The following is a 20,208-nucleotide window of genomic DNA, read 5'->3' as shown; positions in this document are numbered from 1 at the left end:
CGCCAGTTAGTCCACAACAACTACCTTAGTCACTGCTAGGAAGATTCCAAGTAGCATATTAGTAATATAGGTAAAGCAATTTGAATGGTGTGTTTTACCATAAATATATCTAATAATTTTATTTAACTATTTATTTTTAGTACCAAGGTAGGACGACAGAAGAAACAGCAAGTTTTTGAGTCAGACAAACCAGTTTTGCTACTTACTAACTATACTGGTGTTGGGCAAGTTTCTTAATCTCTTTGATACTGAGTTTCTCCACAATTTAAAACAGAGAGAATATACTTACTTTGCAAAATTGTAGCACAATTATAGTAGGTACTTAAGAATGGTAGCTATTGAGCAATAGCTCTTTGTATGCAAAGTATAGCATGGTAGGTACTGGAACCCTATCTCTAAGAACCTGACCAACTAGAAATGACATTTAGATATAAAGATTGGTGATGAAAGGTAAGAATTTAACAAGGGCTATAGATTACAAATTATAGGGTTCCTATCTAGCTAGTAGGATGGTAGAGTGAGTGTTGTCTGAATAGAGCCTAGAAAATTTTTGGAAAATTCACTTAAGGCAGAAGAAACGGCATGAAGAAAAAGCAGAGCCTCAAAAACAGCTTAGTGACTTCGGGTTCTAATGACTGGTTTAGACCAATTGTGCCACTGGACTAATTCTGAGGAGTAAGACTCTAAAGCACTTGGGACTAGAGAGAGAAATGACCACGGTCAGTCAAGGACCTGTTCTCTCAAGTCCTGGGGATGTCACTGAAGAATTCTTTCCAGGGAAATGACCCCGGTGGTCATTCCACACGATAGGAAGGGAAAGAAAACCTCAACATGAGGGGAAACAGCACAGACTGATAAGGACCTAATCCAAGATGCTGAGAGGAGTGGAAAAAAACAGACGGGAAAGACACACGAGTTCAATTTTATCAACTTCTTAAAAAGTAACAGAAATTGAGTTTCCCCGAACAGTTCAAGTAGGCCTGACTTCAACTTTTAAAGTGATTCTGATTGTCCCATAAGATCTCCCAGAGCAAACACAGTATTCCAAAATAGAAAAACATATGGTCAGCACCTTCAAAGTCCTCAATACATACTGTTGGCAAACAAATCTTCAAAAACATTCCAAATATTAAACCTCTAAAACAATGCAATGTTCAAGGTAAAACATATAGAAAAATTAAAATTATTCTTCCTTCCTACTGAGTAGCCACTTTTCACAATTATAGGCCACATTTCAATGAATGAATTGAAATGATTCAATGAATGTATCAAAAAGATTCATTTGCAAGAGCTATCTCTAGCTCTGGCTCTACCAAAAGACTCAGACAGAAATCACTCTAGAGAGTTGGGAATATTGCCACCTCAGTTGCTAAGCTCTTGTGTAATTTATATATGTATTTTTAGAAATCTACCATTCATTATGTCCTTTCCATAGCTACTATATGATTCATGAATAGTACATGAAAAAAAATAAAAAGTTAAATCCAGATCATGTATGTAAACTTTACCCAAGAGTACAAGATAATTTCATAATTTGTATAACTATTAAAATAATTAAAATTAAAATTACTTATCACATGAAGAAATCAAGAAAAAAATAAGTACTTCCTAGGCACTAAGCAAAATTTTTATCCCTTTCCATGTATTAACTCTTTTAATCCTCTCAACATTTTTCTTTTTTTCTTTTTTTTTTGTCTTTTCTAGGGCCGCACCTGCAGCATATGGAGGTTCCCAGGCTAGGGGTCGAATCGGAGCTATAGCTGCCAGCCTACGCCAGAGCCACAGCAACTTGGGATCCAAGCTACACCACAGCTCATGGCAACGCCGGATCCTTAACTCACTGAGCAAGGCCAGGGATCGAATTCGCAACCTCATGGTTCCTAGTTGGATTCGTTAACCACTGAGCCACGACAGGAACTCCAACAATTTTCTATGGTAGACATCTCTTCTCTGCATTTTACGGATGAGAAAACTGAAATATAGGGAAATTCAATCATTGTCCAATATTACACTGCACAGCAAGGAAGGGGCAGAACTAGGAACTGAACTGAATTCAGAGTCAGAATTCCAATTAACAAAAGGAGAAAGAATAAAGGAAATGGAAAAATCCCTATTAGAATACCATAATAATAATTGCTGTAGGGAACACTGGTTGAATGCTAAAATTAGTGGACAAAACTTCAAAGAAAAATAGGACATTTGCCCAACCTTAAAATAAATCCCCCCAAATATCCTTTAATTATTATGGTAGTTTTCATATATATTCACAAATCATTCAATATTTTCCCCTCTCCTCCCCTTGAAAGTGGACTTGCTTCTAACAAATGGGAGTGTGGAAAACAAAAAACAGAAATGTTACAATGGAGAAGCCTGGCAGACACCATCTGAACTATGTAATCAAGGTTAACATGTTGATGTGGCTATCGTGTGCCCCCAGATATGATGCAAGAAGAAGAACATAACATCTCTGTGGTATTCTTTCTTCAAAGTTCATAACCTCAGTCTAATTATGAAAAAACATCAGACTAACCCAATTAAAATACACTGTACAAAATACATGATTAAAAATACTCTTTTAAAATGGCAAGGTAATGAAAAACAAGACAAGACTGAAAAACTGTCATGGATTAGAGCAGATTAGGGAGACAGGAGAACTAAATATAATGTGGTATATGGATTATATCCCAGAACAGAAAATGAACATTGGTGGAAAAAACTGGGGAAATCTGAATAAAGTCTATAGTTTAGGTAATAGTATTGTTCCAATGTTAATTTCTTAATGTTGGCAAATGCATCATGGTTATTTAAGACTTTAACATTAGAAGAAGCACTCCGTACTACCTTTGCAATTCTTCTGTAAATCTAAACTTATTTCATAATAAAAAGGTTTTAGGAGTTCCCACTGTGGCTCAGTGAGTTAACGAATCTGACTGGGAACCATGAGGTTGTGGGTTCAATCCCTGGCCTTGCTCATTGGGTTAAGAATCTGGTATTGCCATGAGCTGTGGTGTAAGGTCGCAGACATGGCTCGGATCTTGAGTTGCTGTGGCTCTGGCGTAGGCCAATAGCTACAGCTCCAATTGGACCTCTAGCCTGGGAACCTCCATATGCCATGGGAGCGGCCCCAGAAAAGGCAAAACGAAAAAAAATAAAAAAATAAAAAGGCTTTAAAAATTTTAATATGCATTTGTGAAAACAAATTTCAGTAAACCAGAAATAGAAGAAAATTTTCTCAATCTGGTAAAGGACATCTATTTTAAAAAAAATGCATAGTAAACAGCATCCTTAAAAGTCAAATATTCTCTCTTAGGATCTGGAAAAAGCAAAGATGTCTATTTTAATACTTCTGTTAAATATTGTTTCAATGTTTCCAGCCAGTGCAATAAGGCAAGAAAAAAAAAGGGAATAGAGATTAAAAAAAGATATTTAAATTTTTTTTACAGATAACCTGATTATGTATATTTAGAAAATCTGCAACAATCTACAAACTACCAGAACTGAAAAATGAATTTAGCAAGGTCACTAAATACAAGCTCAATACACACAAATCAATTGTATTTTATATACTAGCAAGATGCTTGGAAAATAAAATGTGAAAAAAGATACTATTTACAACAGCATCAAAAAATCAAATGGTTAGAAATAAATTTAATAGTGTATAAGTCCTCCACACTGAAAAATATAAAACAAATGCTAAGAATAACCAAAGAATGTATTCAATTAAGAGATGTGCCATGTTCATAAATTGGAAGATTCTATTAAGATGTCTCCTAAAATTGTTCTGTAGAGTCAATGCAATCTCAAAAGTCTGGTAGATTTCTTTTTGATACTGACAAGCTCATTCTAAAATGGGCATGGAAATGCAAAGCACTTAAATAGCTGTAACAATCCTAAGAACAAAATTGGAGACTTTACAGTACTATATGTTAAGACTTAGCATAGGAAGTTCCCCTGTGGCACCATGGGTTAAGGATCCAGCATCGCTGCAGATGTGATAGGTTGTGACTGCAGCGCAGGTTCCATCCCTGGCCTGGGAACTTGCACATGCCATGGGTATGGGGGAAAAAATTAATATAAACTACAATAATTAAGAAGAGGTAGTACTAATGAAAGAATTGATAAAGTAGAAGAGAATATTATCCATAACAGAACCAAATATGTGATTTTTTTTTTTTTAGGGCTACACCCTTGGCATATGCACATTCCCAGGCTAGGAGTCGAACTGGAGCTACAGCTACTGGCCTACAACACAGCCACAGCCACCCCAGATCCAAGCCACATTTGCGACCTACACCACAGCTCACGGCAATGCTGAATTCTTAACCCACTGAGCGAGGCCAGGGATCACACCTGCATCCTCATGGATACTGGTTGGATTCGTTTCCAGTGTGTCACGGCAGGAACTCCCTGATCATTCATTTTTAACAAAGGTCCCACTACAATTCAATGGAAGAAAAAGTAAAGTCTTTTCAATAAATGTGTAGAGTAGCTGGCTGACCACATAGAAAGTAAATATTGGCCCCTACCTCATAAAATCAACTGTAGATAAATCAAACTGCTAACTGTGAAGACTAAACCTATAAACCTAATGAAGGAAAAAAAAATAAGCAAATGTTTCTAGGACCTTGATAGAGGGAAACAATGAAAGTGGAAAACACTATGTGCGGGGCATAAAAAAAAGCACTAGCCCTCATCCTCCTTCCAAAAATGTTGATAGACTGGACTTCATAAAAATAAAATCTGCTCATCCAAAGGCACCATTAAGAGAACTGATAGGCAGAAAATATTTGCAAAGATGTAACTGATAAAGACTTCCTACTCAAAATACATAAGGAGCTAAAAATCACTAACAAGAAGATAACCTAATCTTTAAAAAGTAAGCAAAAGATTTAAACAGGGACTTCACAAAAGAAATTTGAATGGCCAGTAAAGGTATAAAAGGATGTTCAACATTATTAATATTCATGGAAATACAACTAATTCACCCAAAGATCACCAGTTCACCTCCTTGGTATGTATCCTAGAGATATAAGTATATACATTCACCAAAGGCAGTTTCAAAAACATCAACGGCAATCTTATTTATAATGGCCAAAAGCTGAAAACAACTCCTATGCTCAACATCATCAAGAAAAGGGATAAACTGTGGTATATCCTCATAACATAATACTATAGAAGAGGCACTGCCAAACTTTTTCTATAAAGGGCCATATAGTATAAATAGTTTAGACTTTGTGGATCATATGATCTGTTGTAACTACCCAACTCTGCTGAATGGACATGGTTATATCCAATAAAACATTATATACGAGATTGTGGGTTGGAAGTGGCCCATAGATAATAGTTTGTCATTCCCTGCAAATTATACATACAATGTGGATGAATCTCAAAAATATCCTGTGAACGAAAGAAAATCAACATCAAAAAACAATATGATTCCATTTACATGACTTCAAGAACTCTTGAAAATAATTCATGGTGACAGAAGTGAGAATTATTTGACTGGGGGAGAGGAATAGCTCTATTGATAGAAAGGGACAGGAGGCAACCTTTGCAGGATGAAAATGTTTCACATCTTTATCTGCGTGGTGATCAAACAGGAATATACATGTATAAATTACATCAAACCATACACTATTCTTGTGTTTTTGTCTTTTGGAGAAGAAAACAAAAAATCGGCAAAGATCAAAATACAGAGCTGAAGAAATTATCTAGAATCCAACATGCACAAAAATATGGATAACATATAAAAGCTAGATTAAAAGACATGGATGATAGAATGAGAAAGTCTATCCTTGAAGGAAAGAATGGGGGAAATGGAGAAAAAGCAACATTGAAAGAGACTTTCAAGAACTGGTGAAAAACAAACCTTAGAGACGGGAACACAATAAATCCAGGAGAATGAAAGGTCCAGATCTAGACACGCTCTGTCGTAAAACTGTAGCAAACAAAAGAAGAGAGAAGATCTTAAAATCAGGCAAAAAAAAAAAGACAAATTACCAACAAATTTAACAGTTTATTATTAGTTCAACAATTAGTTATTTGAACTAGCGGTAACATTGAAAGAATTCAATGGAAAGACACCTCCAAAGGGCTGAGAAAGATTATGTCGACCTAACAAAACCATCATTTAAGAATCAATGTCAGGGTGTTCCCTTCACAGCTCAGTGGTTAATGAGCCCGACTAGGATCCATGAGGATGCAGGTTTGATCCCTGACCTCTCTCAGTGGGTTAAGGATCCGGCGTTGCAGGGAGCTGTGGTATAGGTTACAGATGCAGCTTGAATCCCAAGTTGCTGTGGCATAGGTCGTCAGCTGCAGTTCCAATTTGACCGCTAGCCTGGGAAGTTCCATATGCCGAGGTATGGCCCTAAAAAAAAAAAAAAAAAAAAAAAAAAAAAAAAAAAAAAAAAGAAGAATGAATGCCAAATAAAGACACCTTCAGATAAAGTTTGCCATCAACAGTGCCTTAATAAAGCTTCTAAAAATATATAGATATTTGAGGAAGAAGAAAAGATAGATCTGAAATGCAAGAAGGAATGACAGACAAAGGATTCATGAAAAGAAAACACAGTGATGTCAAATTTATAGGAGAAAAAAAAAAAAAATGAAAGTGGAACTCTGGTGTTCCCGAGGTGACTCAGTGGTAACAAACCCAACTAGTATCCACGAGGACATGTGTTCGATCCCTGGCCTCGCTCAGTGGGTTAAGGATTGGGTGTTGCTGTGAGCTGTGGTGTATGCAGGTCACAGATGCAGCTCAAATCCCACACTGCTGCGGCACAGGCCGGCAGCTGTGGCTCTGATTCGACTCCTAGCCTGGGAACTTCCATATGCTGAAGGTGCAGCCCTAAAATGACAAAAAAGAAAAAAGAAAAAAAAAAAAAAAAAAAAAGATGGAACTCAATGTTGGAAGACAACAGCATTTAAGCCAGGAAATTAACTGGTGTCAAGGCAACCTAGGTTTCTTGAATTTTTCACAAGAAGAAAAGAATTAAACTTTAGATTAAATTGGCACATTAAAATTTTGAAGGATGCCACTAAAAGAAATAAAATGTAATTGTCATGCTAGCAAGAAGGAGGAAAGCAGAATAAGAAAAAACCCAGAATGTGGCAAAGAAGAGGAAAAAAAAAAAAAAACAAACCACAGGATAAAAACAACCATAAAAGATGCTGACTTTAATCCTAAGTAATTATATAAAACTTAATTGGACTGAGACCTCCCAGTTAAAGGACAAACTGTCAAAATGGGGTTAGAAAAAACTGCCATGTTTTACGTACTTGACAGAGATATTCTAAGCAAATGGTATGAGAAAGGTGTGACTAGCGTATCATAAAACAAAATGGATCTTAAGGTAACAGGCATTTGGGTGATGTGATGCTGCATAAGATATCACTACAGAATGACAAAAGGTCCAATTCACACAGAAGAAAGAGCAACTGCTATAAAGCAGAGTTGACAGAACTACAAGAAGAAATTGAGAAAACTATTTTATTATGATTTTTTAATTATATCAATCTCAGTAATTGATCAAATAAACTAAAAAATTAGTGCGGTTAAAAAAGATTTGAAGTCCACAATTTTTATGCTTGACCTAAAATACACATATGTGTGTGTGTTTACTTATACACCTACCTTGCCCCAAAAGTCTGTGAATACATAGTCTTCTCAATCATTCAAGGAGCAGCTGAAAAACTAACCATACGGCCATAAAGCAATTCTTAAATGTCAAAGAGCCAGTAGCACAGAGCCATCTTTTGCTGACTACGTGCAAGTTAAAAAAAATCAATTAACGAAAAGATAATTCACAAAAGCTTCCATGTCTTAAACTAGAAAATACTTTTAAAAAATCTCAGAGGAAAAAATATATCACCAGGAAAAATATTTTCAACTCTTAGAACTGAAAAATATTCTACATGTGAAACAAAAGTAAATAAAAATCTATAGTGTTTACAGAAAGAGACAAATCAGTGAACAGAGTCCAGAAATGAGCCCAAGAATTTCTGGGAATATGTACATGACAGAGGTAGCAGTGCAAATCACTGGTCCTGGGACAATTACTGCTCCATGTGGGAAAAAGAAAACAAATTAATCTTGATCTCACAAGAGAAATAAAATACGTGCATCTATACATACACACACACACACACACACACACACACACGTGTCAGGTAAATTAAAGAACTAAACGCGAAAAAATGCAAACTTTAAAACTTTTAGGAAAAAAATTCAAAAAATATATCCTTAATATTAAAGAACATCTTAAAACACAAAAGCACAGAGGGGGGAAAAAAAAAACAAAACTGCCTGCAGTTTATATAACCAACAAAGGATTTGTGTGTTGAATATTGTTTTCAAATAGAAATTTCTACAATGATGGAAGTGTTGTTATATAATATAGTAGAATATAAAATAATATAGCATAATAAAATATAATAGCCACTAGTCACACGTAGCTACTAAGCACTTGCAATGTGGCCTAGAGCAACTGAGGAACTGACATTGCTGAAATAAATAAAACAGCATGTTAGCATTTTAAACTCCTTGATGAAGGTCCATGAAGGTCGGTTATGTTTTTGTATACTTTTCAGTATTTAACTTTTTTTATTAGACATTTGATTTTATCTTATACTATATGAAATATAATTTCAATTATATAAAAAATACATAAAAGCCGCTTTTTAGAAAGCAAACACACCAAAATGTTCATAGTATTACCTGTGAATGATTTTAAGTTTCTTCTACGTATTAAAAAAATATTTACTATATAAAACATATAAAGAACTTAATGAACACTGATATATTCCCAACAGAATTTATCAAATAAAACATTACTGATATTGTTTAAATTTCCTAGAGACTGCTCTCTTATCACAACTTTTCTTTTTTTAAAGAGAAGCTGGGAAATATGAATAACAGACTAGAGGCCTGGCTTCAGTTTTCTTCATTTTGTGATGCCTATATTTTAATATACTTGGGGGGAAACTTGATACACTGATACTGTATGTAGCATTTAACAAAGAGTTATAAAACAAACACCCATGTAACCACTGCCCAGGTCAGGAGATAAAGCCTTTCCAGCATCCCCCAAAACTCCCAGGGGGTCCCTTCTTGTTCACAGTCCCCTTCTCCTTCCCCAGGAGATGACCACTCACTTGCTTTCTATGGTATCAATTTCTTAACTATTTTTCTCCACTATTTTTAACGCCTATGGATGCACCCCTAAACAATAGCTTTATTTCACCAGGTTTTGAATTTCACACAGATGATATCATACAGTCTTCTTTAGCAACTTTTTTTTTGTTTTGGCTCTACATTATTGAGACACATTTGTGTTAAAACACAAAACAACTTCATTCACCATGGTACTGGGTGGGTTCCATTTTATGACTGGAGTATAATTTACCTTCCTCCTTCAGATGGACATGAAGGTTGCTTTCAGCTTTGGGGTTTTACAAAAAACACTATAGTAAACCTTCTTGTACACGTCTGTTTGTGTATATGGATGAAAATTTATCTAGGGCAGTGGCTTTCAAACTTTTTTGACCATGACTCATACTAAGGAATGACGTTTTACATCATGACCCACATCTGTGTGTGTATAAAACTGAGAGGGAAAAAAAAGTTTCACAAAGCAAATACCCGATGACCTGAGACACATTCTGATATTTTCTATTCTCTGCCCGTGTTTTACAAATTCTAACCATTATCCACTTAATTGATTTTACGACTCACTAAAAATGGGCTTCAAGCTTTGAAAAACATCGCCCTACAAGGATAAACACCTAGGAGTGGAATTGCCAAGATGTGCAGCACAGACATCAGATGTTGTCAACTTCTCTAGATCCTTAACTTTTAAGTAAATGTTCTTATCTAATTTACCACTCTATAACTTTAGAGCTAAAACTGTGAAACATCAGATCATTTTATCTTTTCCTTTGGTCGTTAAACAGTATTAATCACTTACCATGTGCTAAGTATCCACTGGGCTCCGGGCGAGACTGATGGGTTAATACACGGGAGGGGGGGGGGGGAGGACATAAGGGACCAGGACCTCAGTGAGGCCCCAGAAAGCTCACAGGAGGGGCCTCCGATCCTGCCTGGGGAGGGAGGGGTTAGAGAAGGATTCCTGGAAGAAGGAGGACCTAAGCTGAGTGTTTCTATTTTTAATTTTTATTGGTTTCCTAAAACATAAAGGTAACACATTTGTTACAAAAAAAAAAAAAAGTCAAAATTACAGGAGTGTATTTATTAAGAAGTAAAAATCCCCAGCATCGTCCTTAAAGTTTGATGCTGAGACTAAATAACCGAAGTTGCGTTATCAGTTATCCTAATCTAGGAAATTTTTAAGAGCCCACATTTCAAAACAGTTTTAACAGCATACCTGATGGGGTCCATCCACAATACTAAAGCATAAAAGGAACCGCATTTTCCCCTAATGAATGCAAATGCAAACATTTCGTGTTTGGTCACACTATTACTTTTAAGAGACTTTTCTTCCCCCCTGGCCTTTTGGCAAGGTTAGAGTGCCAGGTTTCAAAAACCCAGTCTATTGACCGCATACCAAATCTACGCGAAGGCTTCAGAAAGTGGCATTAAAAACGACCAGGCGAAAGAATTTGTTGTTCGAGCCGACTTGGCTTGCCCGGTGACAATTTGTCAGAGTTTCACACTTCGTCCCGAGGAGCCCCGGACCCCGTCACGTACGCGGCGCGTCGGCACCGGCACACCCTCCCGAGCGCGGCACGGAGCCCAGCGCGGTCCTCGCTCCGCGGCAATGCCGCCGCCCGGCCGCCCCCAGGCCTGCCGCGGCCGCGCGGCTCCCAAGCCCGACCATGAGCCCCCGGCCACCTACCCTGCGGGGTCCGGAGCCCCCCGGAACTCAGGCGCGGCAGTTCGGGCGCGCCGCCTCCGCGGCCATGACGGCGACCCGGGAAAGCGCCCCGCGCGCCAAGGCCCGCGGTCCGCTGGGCTGGGAGGAGAGCCGCCCCGTCCGTCCGTCGGTCCGTCCGCCAGGAGAGTGAGGCCAGAATCCGCCCCAGACGTGTCTAAATCAAGGCTCGGGGCGGTACCGACGGGCTGAATGACAAATGGCAGATGCCGTGGGCTTTGCCGCCCTCGGCAGCCGCGAGGATGGCTGCGCCGAGGAGGCCGCGCACAGGCGGAGCCCGGGAGCCGGAACGGCGCGTCCGCGAGGAGGGCGCTGGGGCCCCTGGCGGGGGCGTCACGTGGCAGGAGGAGGCCCCGCTGGGGAGCCAGGGGGTCGGCGGCCTGGGCGGAGGAAGAGGACAGGCGCCCAGACGCCTGGCCGATTGAGTCATCCGTGTGGGCTAAGCCAAGGTCGCCCAGGTGCAGAGCTGGCGCAGGTAGACCCGAAGCAGCCCGAAGCCCCGTACGGTATCAGGGACTGTTCACTGAAGTCACCACCAGGATGAACCGCCCTGAGCCAAATCATAAATGAGAAACACGACAGATGCTAGGAGAACACTGCAATAGGCCAAACTTACCCCCTATTCGTGCCGCGTGGAAGTCATGGCAGCTTCAATGTGCCCACTAATTGTGAGCCAGGCACCGTTCAAAGCACTTCACAGGTAAATACATGTGATCCTCACGACCCCCGTGAGAAACACTGTTCTTCCCGGTCTTACAGCTGGAGAGACTAAGGCACAACAAGATTAGACGGAAAGAATTGTACAGTTAAGGAATCGTACTGTGTGTATGCTTGGAGTAATTTTAAAATAGTCTTTGAAGAAAAAGAAACAGGCACATCTCCAGCAGTTGCTTTCCTCCCTACAAGATACACATTCCTAAAAGAGGCTCATAAACATTAAGGAAGATGACTTGGAAAGGCATAAGGAGTGTGCTATACATGTTTTAGACAGAGCCCTAGCTCTGAAATATGACGTTAACAGCATCTCACAGTTGTATCCATCTACACTGCAATCTCCCGACTTTCATTGCTTATATTACTCTTGGCTTCACAATACTCAGCACATTTACAAGTGCTCCGCCACCTTATTTTCCCAGATGTTCAGTCTTAATTCTTTACTTAAATGAATTCACTGTTCATCGTTCCTGAATTATTTTTATTTATTTCTTGGTGGACTGCCCTCTTTTTCAAGTCCTTTTCTTAAGGAAGGTTTATAGAGTACCTTAATAGTTTATCTGATTTTTATCTCTACACATTAAAAAAAAAAAAAACGAGCAGGGTAAATATTTTGGATTTACATTTTTCTTCAAAACCTAACAGCAAAAAGAAGGCAATTGCTTCACCGATTTTTGACATCATAGATTTCTGTGGAGAGAACTGAATCCTATGTGATTTTTCCATGGGAGATGAGTTGATTTTTCTGCTTGGGTGCCTGAAAAATTCTTTTATCATTAAAGCACCCTGTATATCCTCACCTAGGCTATGTCTCAGTGTCAGTTATTCCATATCAGTTTTATCTTCCCCAGTATACAAATATGATCTTTCAACTTAGAGATTTCATTCTTCTTAGTATAATATCCCATTCATATTACATTTCTGAGTAAATTTATCTTTCTTTGGTTGGATTTTCTACTTCAGAGTCACTGGTTATTCTTATCCTTGATCTTTATTTTCTGTATCCATCTTTTGATTTATATTCACTCTGGTTCTCTAAAAAAGATTCTGTTCATTGGTTTTTCTGGCTTATTGGACTTTAAAATCAATATTCTTTGAAAATCTATATTCTTACCTATGCAATTTCCCTTTTCATCATATTCTCACCTTATATTGCCCTTGCACTGTTTTGTGGATTTTTTTTTTTCCTGTTGAGTGAAACACACATAAGGATTATAAATTTCTATTCCTTGGTTATGTTTTCTTCCAGAGTTGGTTCTTCATCTGTCTTCTGTGTGCTATTTTCCTTGCCTCCCACTCGCATCTCCCAAGTTATAACGTGTTTACGCAACAGCCTTGTCATATCTTTTATCTTGCTATCCTTAAAAGTTAACAGAACTTGTGTTTGCACTAATATACTGCGAGTGAATTCTGGGTGCACTTTCCTCTTCATGCGAGATGTGTCTGGCTTCCCTATCCAGAACTCCAGTGTTAGGACTGAGTGTTGTTTTCTATGATCTGAGGTGTTAGGAAGATGGGGATTGTGGGACTCTGAGGCTGAATAGAGAGCTTGCTGGGGGAAGTCAGCCGTCATTTCTGGGGTTCCTTTAAGTCCTCACCACCCCATCTTCAAGCCACCAAGGGAATATTCCATGCCTAGAAGCTTCATTTTCATTTGCCCAGTTCAGCCCAGTACTGCAGGAGGTGGCAAACTTTCCTGCTTTGGGCAAGATCCAACAGTGGTATGTAAGGGTTTCCTGATGTTTCACAGGGATGCTGCTGAATTCTTTCCCAACTGGAGGACATCTGTGAAAATCCTCAGGATTTGGTCTGATCATCTTTTTCCTCAGTATGTCTTACAGGGGAGGGTGGAGGGTTCTAGACGCCACACATCAGCAGATTCTTTGGTATCTCTGCCATCAGTTCTCATATTTTACATCATAAGGTTGTACTTCTTTCTTTTGGGGGGGGGCAGTAGGTGAGGAGTTCAGGGGTTTTTTTCCTGCTGTCTTTTCTTGGCTTGGTTTAGGGTTTTAATTTTGATTTTTTTAATGCTTCTTTGCACCATTTCTACCCATAAGTCAATCGATCAGACTCTCTCTCTTGTTGGTAATGAATTATATGAAAACCCTTTTTTATCTTCAGGTCATTTCCACAAAGCTCTCTTTGAACATGAATAATTTGACTTGACAACTGTGATAGCCACCTTTTCTCTAGGCCTTCCCCAGTGACACATGCCTTGGCATTGCAATGTGCCCCAACAAAGGTTCTAGAGCAGAAATTGTAAACTCAAGTCTCTATGGAGTTTAAAAACAAAAAAGAATAGGATTATGGTAAAGAGAAAAGAACACTCATCATGTAAGGGGCAGATGCTATACAGCTCAGGGCAGTGTTGCCAAGTGTTGTGTATAATTTTCAGGACAAGCATGATATCTAGTGTTCTGATATAAAAATCCTTAGTTTTGCAAGCACTATGGAAGCCAAATGAAGTATCTCTCAAGGCTAAATGGACAAATGAGTTAACAGTAAGAGAGTTATTAGAGAATCACTCAGGATAAATTTCATGATCACAGTTTTTCTCTTCTAAGTATTTTGAGATACTGTTTTGTTCTCTGTTCTCTTTAGTGACTTCTTAAAAGCCTTTAGCAAATATAAAGCAAGAGGATCCATGCTGACATATTTGCAACTTATAAAAACATGTCAGGGTGTTCCCATTGTGGCTCAGCAGGTTAAGAAACCAACATAGTGTCTGTGAGGATGCAGGTTTGATCCCTGGCCTTGCTCAGTGGGTTAAGAATCCGGTATTGCCGCAAGCTGTGGCGTAGGTTGCATATGCGGCTTGGATCTGGTGCTGCAGTGGCTGTGGTGTAGGCCGGCAGCTGCAGCTCCAATTCAACCCCTAGCCTGGGAACTTCCTATGCCACATGTGAGGCACTGAGAAAAAAAAAAAAAAAAAGTCGGGACCCAACACTTTCACAAAAAGGTGTTACTGGAGTAACAGCTACCATCATGCTAAAATTAATACTATTCGAGCAGAGAGTCTATATAGATTATGACCATATTAACAAAATAGCAGGAAAATATATTTTTCAATTGATGCAGAAAAGGCATTTTGACAAAACCCAACACCCATTCTTGAAGGGGAAACAAAAACCTAGGAAAAGAATGGAACTTCCTCAACCTGGTAATAGATGTATTTGTTTCCTACCACTGCTACCATACATTACCACAAATTTGTGGCTGAACCGAGAAACGTATTTTGCTCACAGTCCTGGAGGCCAGAAGTCCGAAATCAAGGTGTCAGTGAGGCTTCACTCCCTCTAGTGGCTCTAGAGGTGAATCCTTCCTGGTTTCTCCAGCTTTCGGTGGCTGTTGGCATTCCTTGGCTTCCTTGGCTTCTGGCCACATCACTCCAATCTCTGCCTCTATTTTCACATCGCCGTCTCCTCTCTGTGTGCCACGTGTTTTCTCCCGTATGTGTGTGTCTATCTTATCAGGATACTTATCACTGGATTTATGATGCACCTCAGGAACTCAGGGTGGTCTCTCTTCATCTCTTGAACTTAATTATATCTGCAAAGACCCCCCCCATTTCTTTTTTTTCCTAATAAGGTTAACATTGATGGTTTCAGAGATAAGGATACAGACATATCCTTTGAGGATCCAAGTTTCAACCCACTTACAAAAGGCAAAATCCCAGTCAGCTTTTTTGAGGAAATTGACAAGATGATTTTTAAGCTTTCTCTGGAAATGAAAAGAACCTGGAAGAGTGAAAAATGAAAAGGAAGAACAAAGTTGGAAGACTTGCACTACCTAATTTCAAGTCCTACTCTAAAGCTACAATAAACAAATCTGGATGGTACCAGCATAAGGATAAATGGAACAGTAACTTGAGTCCAGAAATGATCCACACATATGATCTATTCATTTTCGGCAAAGATATAATTCCATTGGAAAAAAGATAAATGGTATGATTATCTGTATGAAGAAAAAAAAATTCTGATACTTAACATCCTACACAAAAATTAAATTACAGACCTTAAAAAAAAAGTATGAACTATAAAACTTCTAGAACTCTCCTGTCCAGTATGGTCACTAGCCATACTATTGGGCACTTGAAATGCGGCTAGTCCAAATTGAAATGTGCTATAAGGATAAACTATACTCCGGCTTTCAAAGACTTTGGATAAAAAAGAATGTAAAACATTTCATCAATAATTTTTATATTGTTGATGGAATATATAATGTTGATTGTACTATATTGAAATATTAGTATTTTGGATATATTGATTCCAATTGGATATACGATTTAAGTTCACTCCAGCTGTTTTTTACTTTTCTACTGTGGCTACTAGAAAACTTAATGTTACATGTGTGGCTTACATAATATTTCTGTTTGACAGCACCATTCTAGAAGAAAACCCAGGAAAAGGCAAAGATTGTTTGGGTAGGCCATGAAAAGCAACAACTGTAAAAGAATAAATTGGTAATTGGATTTTTCCAAAAATAAAACCTTTCTTCTTCAAAAGAAAGCACTAAGGAATTGGAAAGTCAAGCTAGGAGTTCCCATCATGGCTCAGCAGTAACAAACCCAACTAGTATCCATGAGGATAGAGGTTCGATCTCTGGCCTCTCAGTGGGTTAAGGATCCGGCGTTGCGGTGAGCTGTGATGTAGGTCACAGATGCAGCTCGGATCTGGCACTGCTGTGGCCATGGCATAGGCCAGCAGCTGTAGCTCCAATTCAATCTCTAGCCTGGGAACTTCCATATGCCGCGGGTGCGGCTCTGAAAGGACAAAAACAAAAAAGAGAGAAGTCAAGCCACATACTGGGAGAAAAATATTCACCATGCATATATCTAACATAGATCTTGTATCAGAGTGTTTGAAGAACTCATACAACTCAATAATATGATAAACGAGGCAATAAAAATGGGCAGACTTGAAAAGACACTTCACCAAAGAAGATATATGAATGGCCAATAAGCACATGAATGACACTCAAATCATTTCTTCAATGACTAACACAGATTAAAATCACAGTGAAATACCACTACATACCAATTGGAACAGCTAAAGCTGAAAAGATTGACAATACCAAGTGTTGCCAACAAGATGAGAAAACTAGAACTTTCATACATTGTTAGTGGGAATAAAAAACAGTACAGTCACTCTGGAAAACTGTTTGAAATTTCTAACAATGTTCAACATACGCTTATCATAAGACCCTGCAGGAGTTCCCACTGTGGCCCAAGAGGATCATCAGTGGCTTTGCAGTGCCAGGACACAGGTTCTATCCCCAGCCTGGCACAGCGGGTTAAAGGACCCAGTGGCGTAGGTTGCACCTCTGGCTTGGATCTGATCCCTGGCCCAGGAACTCCTTATGCCAAGGGGTGGGTGAAAAGAAAAGAAAAAAAAAAAAAAGACCCTGAAATCCCTCCTAGGTATTTTTCCAAGAGAATTAATAACATATCTACAGAAAGACATACACAAATATTTATATTAGCTCCAAACTGAAAACAACCTCAATGTCAACAATAAAATCGGGAAACTGAGGATCATCTCATAGATGAACCTAGAAAACATTATGCTGAGTAAAAGAAGCCATCCATAAAAAAGAACATCTGAGCTATGTGATTCCATGTTTATGAAATTGTAGGCGGGAAATATCTATAGTGACAAAAAGCAGATCAGTGGTTTCCCAAGGTGGATGGAAGAGGGACACGAGGGAGATTTGTAAGGGAATGGACATATTCTGTATCTTTATCAATGAGATTATTTCATGGATATATATAGATATATGTCATACCTCACCAAATGATACACTTAAAATAAGAGCCTTTTGTTACATGTACATTAAACCACAATGAAGTTCATTACATTTTTTCTATTCTTGCATAGAATGGGGAGAAAGAAATTGCAGGAGACTGCTTTCCTCTTCATCCATGGCAGTTTGAATTAGACATGACCTTCTGCTTTTGCAGACTTTTTCATTAGTACTCCCTTATGCATTATCAATTCGCTTTCTCACCTGGGAGGATTTAGGCAGCAGAGATAAAAACTCAAACCCTCTGACTCCTAATCCAGTGTTCTTTAATTACACGGTCTGCATTATGCTTAACAGATGTAAACCACAACGACTTTATCTTCTAGTAAGTTCAATTCAACAAATATTCAATAGGTGCCTCGATTTTTAATTTTCTCTAACCAAAACATAATTTTCTCAAATCCATATAAACATAGTTCTTCTGAGGCCCTTGGTTTCTGGCCAAACAACTCTCACGGGCCATATGCTAGCCTCTCTCAGCTTCCATGTCACTTCTCCTTTTTGAGAGACTGTAATTCTTGGCCTACAGGATTTCTTCCCCCTTCCCTACTCTTGTTACTATTTGCAATGACTTCTCCATCCAGGTATCACTTCCTCAAACATCCCTCCATGAGAACATTTCTTTAATTTCCCAAAGCAACACTGACTAATGTCCATCTTGTTCTTCAACTGACTGATATTTGGTGAACACAGTGAGCTCCCAAGGTGATGTGTGACACACGTAGACATTTTTTACATTACGTGGCAAAGATTTTCCACAAGCATGTTGGAAAGTGCAACAAAATAACATTGCTTAGACATACACCAAAGATGAAGATGGTTTGGAAGATGGAAGAACATGGCCCCTTGTGGCTCTCAAAGAAGTCATTGAGGATGGCCCATTGGTTTAAACAGCTATGTGTTTTCTGTTTTTATAGTAAAATGCACTGATGTGGTTCAGACTACACAGTGTGGACATGAATTTTAAAGTTTTAAGCAGGAATTCAGCATCCAGCTTGAAATGAAAATACTGCATTAAAAGTGGGGGGAAAAAAGCCCAAACTTTCACCCTTTATTAATAAGCAACCAGGACCAGTCAGAAGTGATTTAAAATAGAATCAATGGCATTAATTTCCATTCCTGGTCCATGTGGCATGAAAAAAAACCAAGCTGACAATGATTGACCAGGTACTGGCCTTTGGAGCGAAGAAAGAACAGCAGTCACAAATGCCAATTATTGATAGTCATTCTATTTTTCTAATTAAAATTTCATTACAAAATTCAGCAGCAACAAGCAAGATGATTCAAGAAACAGGGAAGGTGGTAGAGGCTTTTCATAATTTAGGAGTATTAGCCACTCACTTTAAAGCAAAAGGATATGGGAGGCTGACTCTATCCATTTATCTTATCTTTCCTCCAGACCTCTGCCAAAACAAGGACATCAGAGGAGAGACATGAGCAGTCTTGGAGAGAGTTCAATGGATTTTGAAAGACAAAAAGCAAACCAAGAGCAGCAACTGACTTAGGAGCAGAGAAGTGCCCGCCCTCGGGCTGGACACTCAGCGGTATCTGAGAGGTACAAGGCTGTCAGCAAAGCTTTGGTTGAAAGTTTTTATTTTGCATACAGAACAACTAGGTGACCGGGTTCCTCCTGGTACCCAGGGTAGTTAGGTAAACATGCTTTCCCCATCCCAGAGGAAACCAGTGTGTTATTATCTGGATAAACTGAACTGAGAAAGCTGCAGACTCAGAGATCCATCAAGAAAGAGGATTATGACTTTTCTTCTTTTTTCTTTAATGGCCGCACCTGTGGCATATGGAAGTTCCTGGCCCAACAACTGAATCCAAGCTACAGCTGCGGCAATGCTGGATCCTTTAACCCACAGCTCTGGGCCAGGGATCAACTTTACCTCCATAGTGACTCGAGCCACTGCAGTTGGATCTTTAACCCACTGCACCACAGTGGAAACTCCAGAGAAGGATTAAAACAGAATTGCTGCACATCTAAAGACTGAACTAGGGGACCATATATTATTTCATTTAAAATCTATCATACTTTTTATTAAAACTTTAAAAAATTAAAAATTAAAGTAATAATGAACTGTCTTACACTAACTAAATAACTTCATCATATTCTTTATTGTTCATAGTATTTAAAATTTGCTGGAGTTCCCATTGTGGCTCAGTGGTAATGAACCCAACTAGTATCCGTGAGGACATGGGTTCAATCCCCGGCCTTGCTCAGTGGGTTAAGGATCCAGCATTGCCGTGAGCTGTGGAGTAGGTCGCAGGTATGGCTCGCATCCCAATATGGGGTAGGCTAGTAGCTACAGCTCCGATTGGACCCCTAACCTGGGAAATTCCACCTGCTTAGGGTGTAACCCTAAAAAGACTAAATAAATAAATAAAAATTTTCTGTTTCTTTTTGGAACTAACAGGCTGATAACTTGAACTCTTAGTCCACGGACTTTACCAATAACTACACGTAATTATCAGAAGATGTATTTTCTTTCTCCTTCCAAAATGTTCCCAGTAACTCTCAAGCTTCTGCTCTAACACATAAACTCTTCCACCTTTATCCTAGAGGATAGCAAACTCCAGCCTGTGGGCCAAATTTAGTCTGATGTCTTTTTTTTTTTTTTTTTAAATGGACACCCCCACTGCAAATGGATGTTCCCAGGCCAGGGATTGAAAACCAGCCACAACTGTGGCAACACTGGATCTTTTACCCCACTACGCCAGCCCAGGGATCAAACCCACACCTCTGCAGTGACCCAAGCCACCACAGTCAGATTCTTAACCCACTGGGATACAGTGG

The 20,208-nt window shown here is 38.9% G+C and overlaps 1 protein-coding gene across 25 annotated transcripts in view; it reads right to left on the bottom strand.

Annotated features, from left to right (window-relative positions):
• The window catches only part of PLAGL1 (PLAG1 like zinc finger 1), a 71,241-nt gene extending 55,908 nt beyond the window's left edge, over positions 1-15,333 (bottom strand). For 7 of the 25 annotated variants that reach the window (XM_013984759.2, XM_013984767.2, XM_021084067.1 and 4 more), the window contains exons 1-2: positions 10,857-11,171; positions 5,870-5,938 (exon numbers count right to left, since the gene is read on the bottom strand). The gene's annotated coding sequence lies outside the window, so the exon portion shown is untranslated. Of the gene's footprint in view, positions 1-5,869; positions 5,939-7,636; positions 7,928-10,856; positions 11,441-11,508; positions 14,411-15,229 lie in introns of those variants that run through there. The other 18 variants (XM_021084064.1, XM_021084080.1, XM_021084087.1 and 15 more) reach the window with 12 other exon arrangements.

The sequence above is a fragment of the Sus scrofa genome, chromosome 1 (genome assembly GCF_000003025.6).
Source record: "Sus scrofa isolate TJ Tabasco breed Duroc chromosome 1, Sscrofa11.1, whole genome shotgun sequence".
Taxonomy (NCBI): Eukaryota; Metazoa; Chordata; class Mammalia; order Artiodactyla; family Suidae; genus Sus; species Sus scrofa.
The sequence above is the reverse complement of the archived record's forward strand: the minus strand, read 5'-3'. Positions and strand labels throughout refer to the sequence as shown.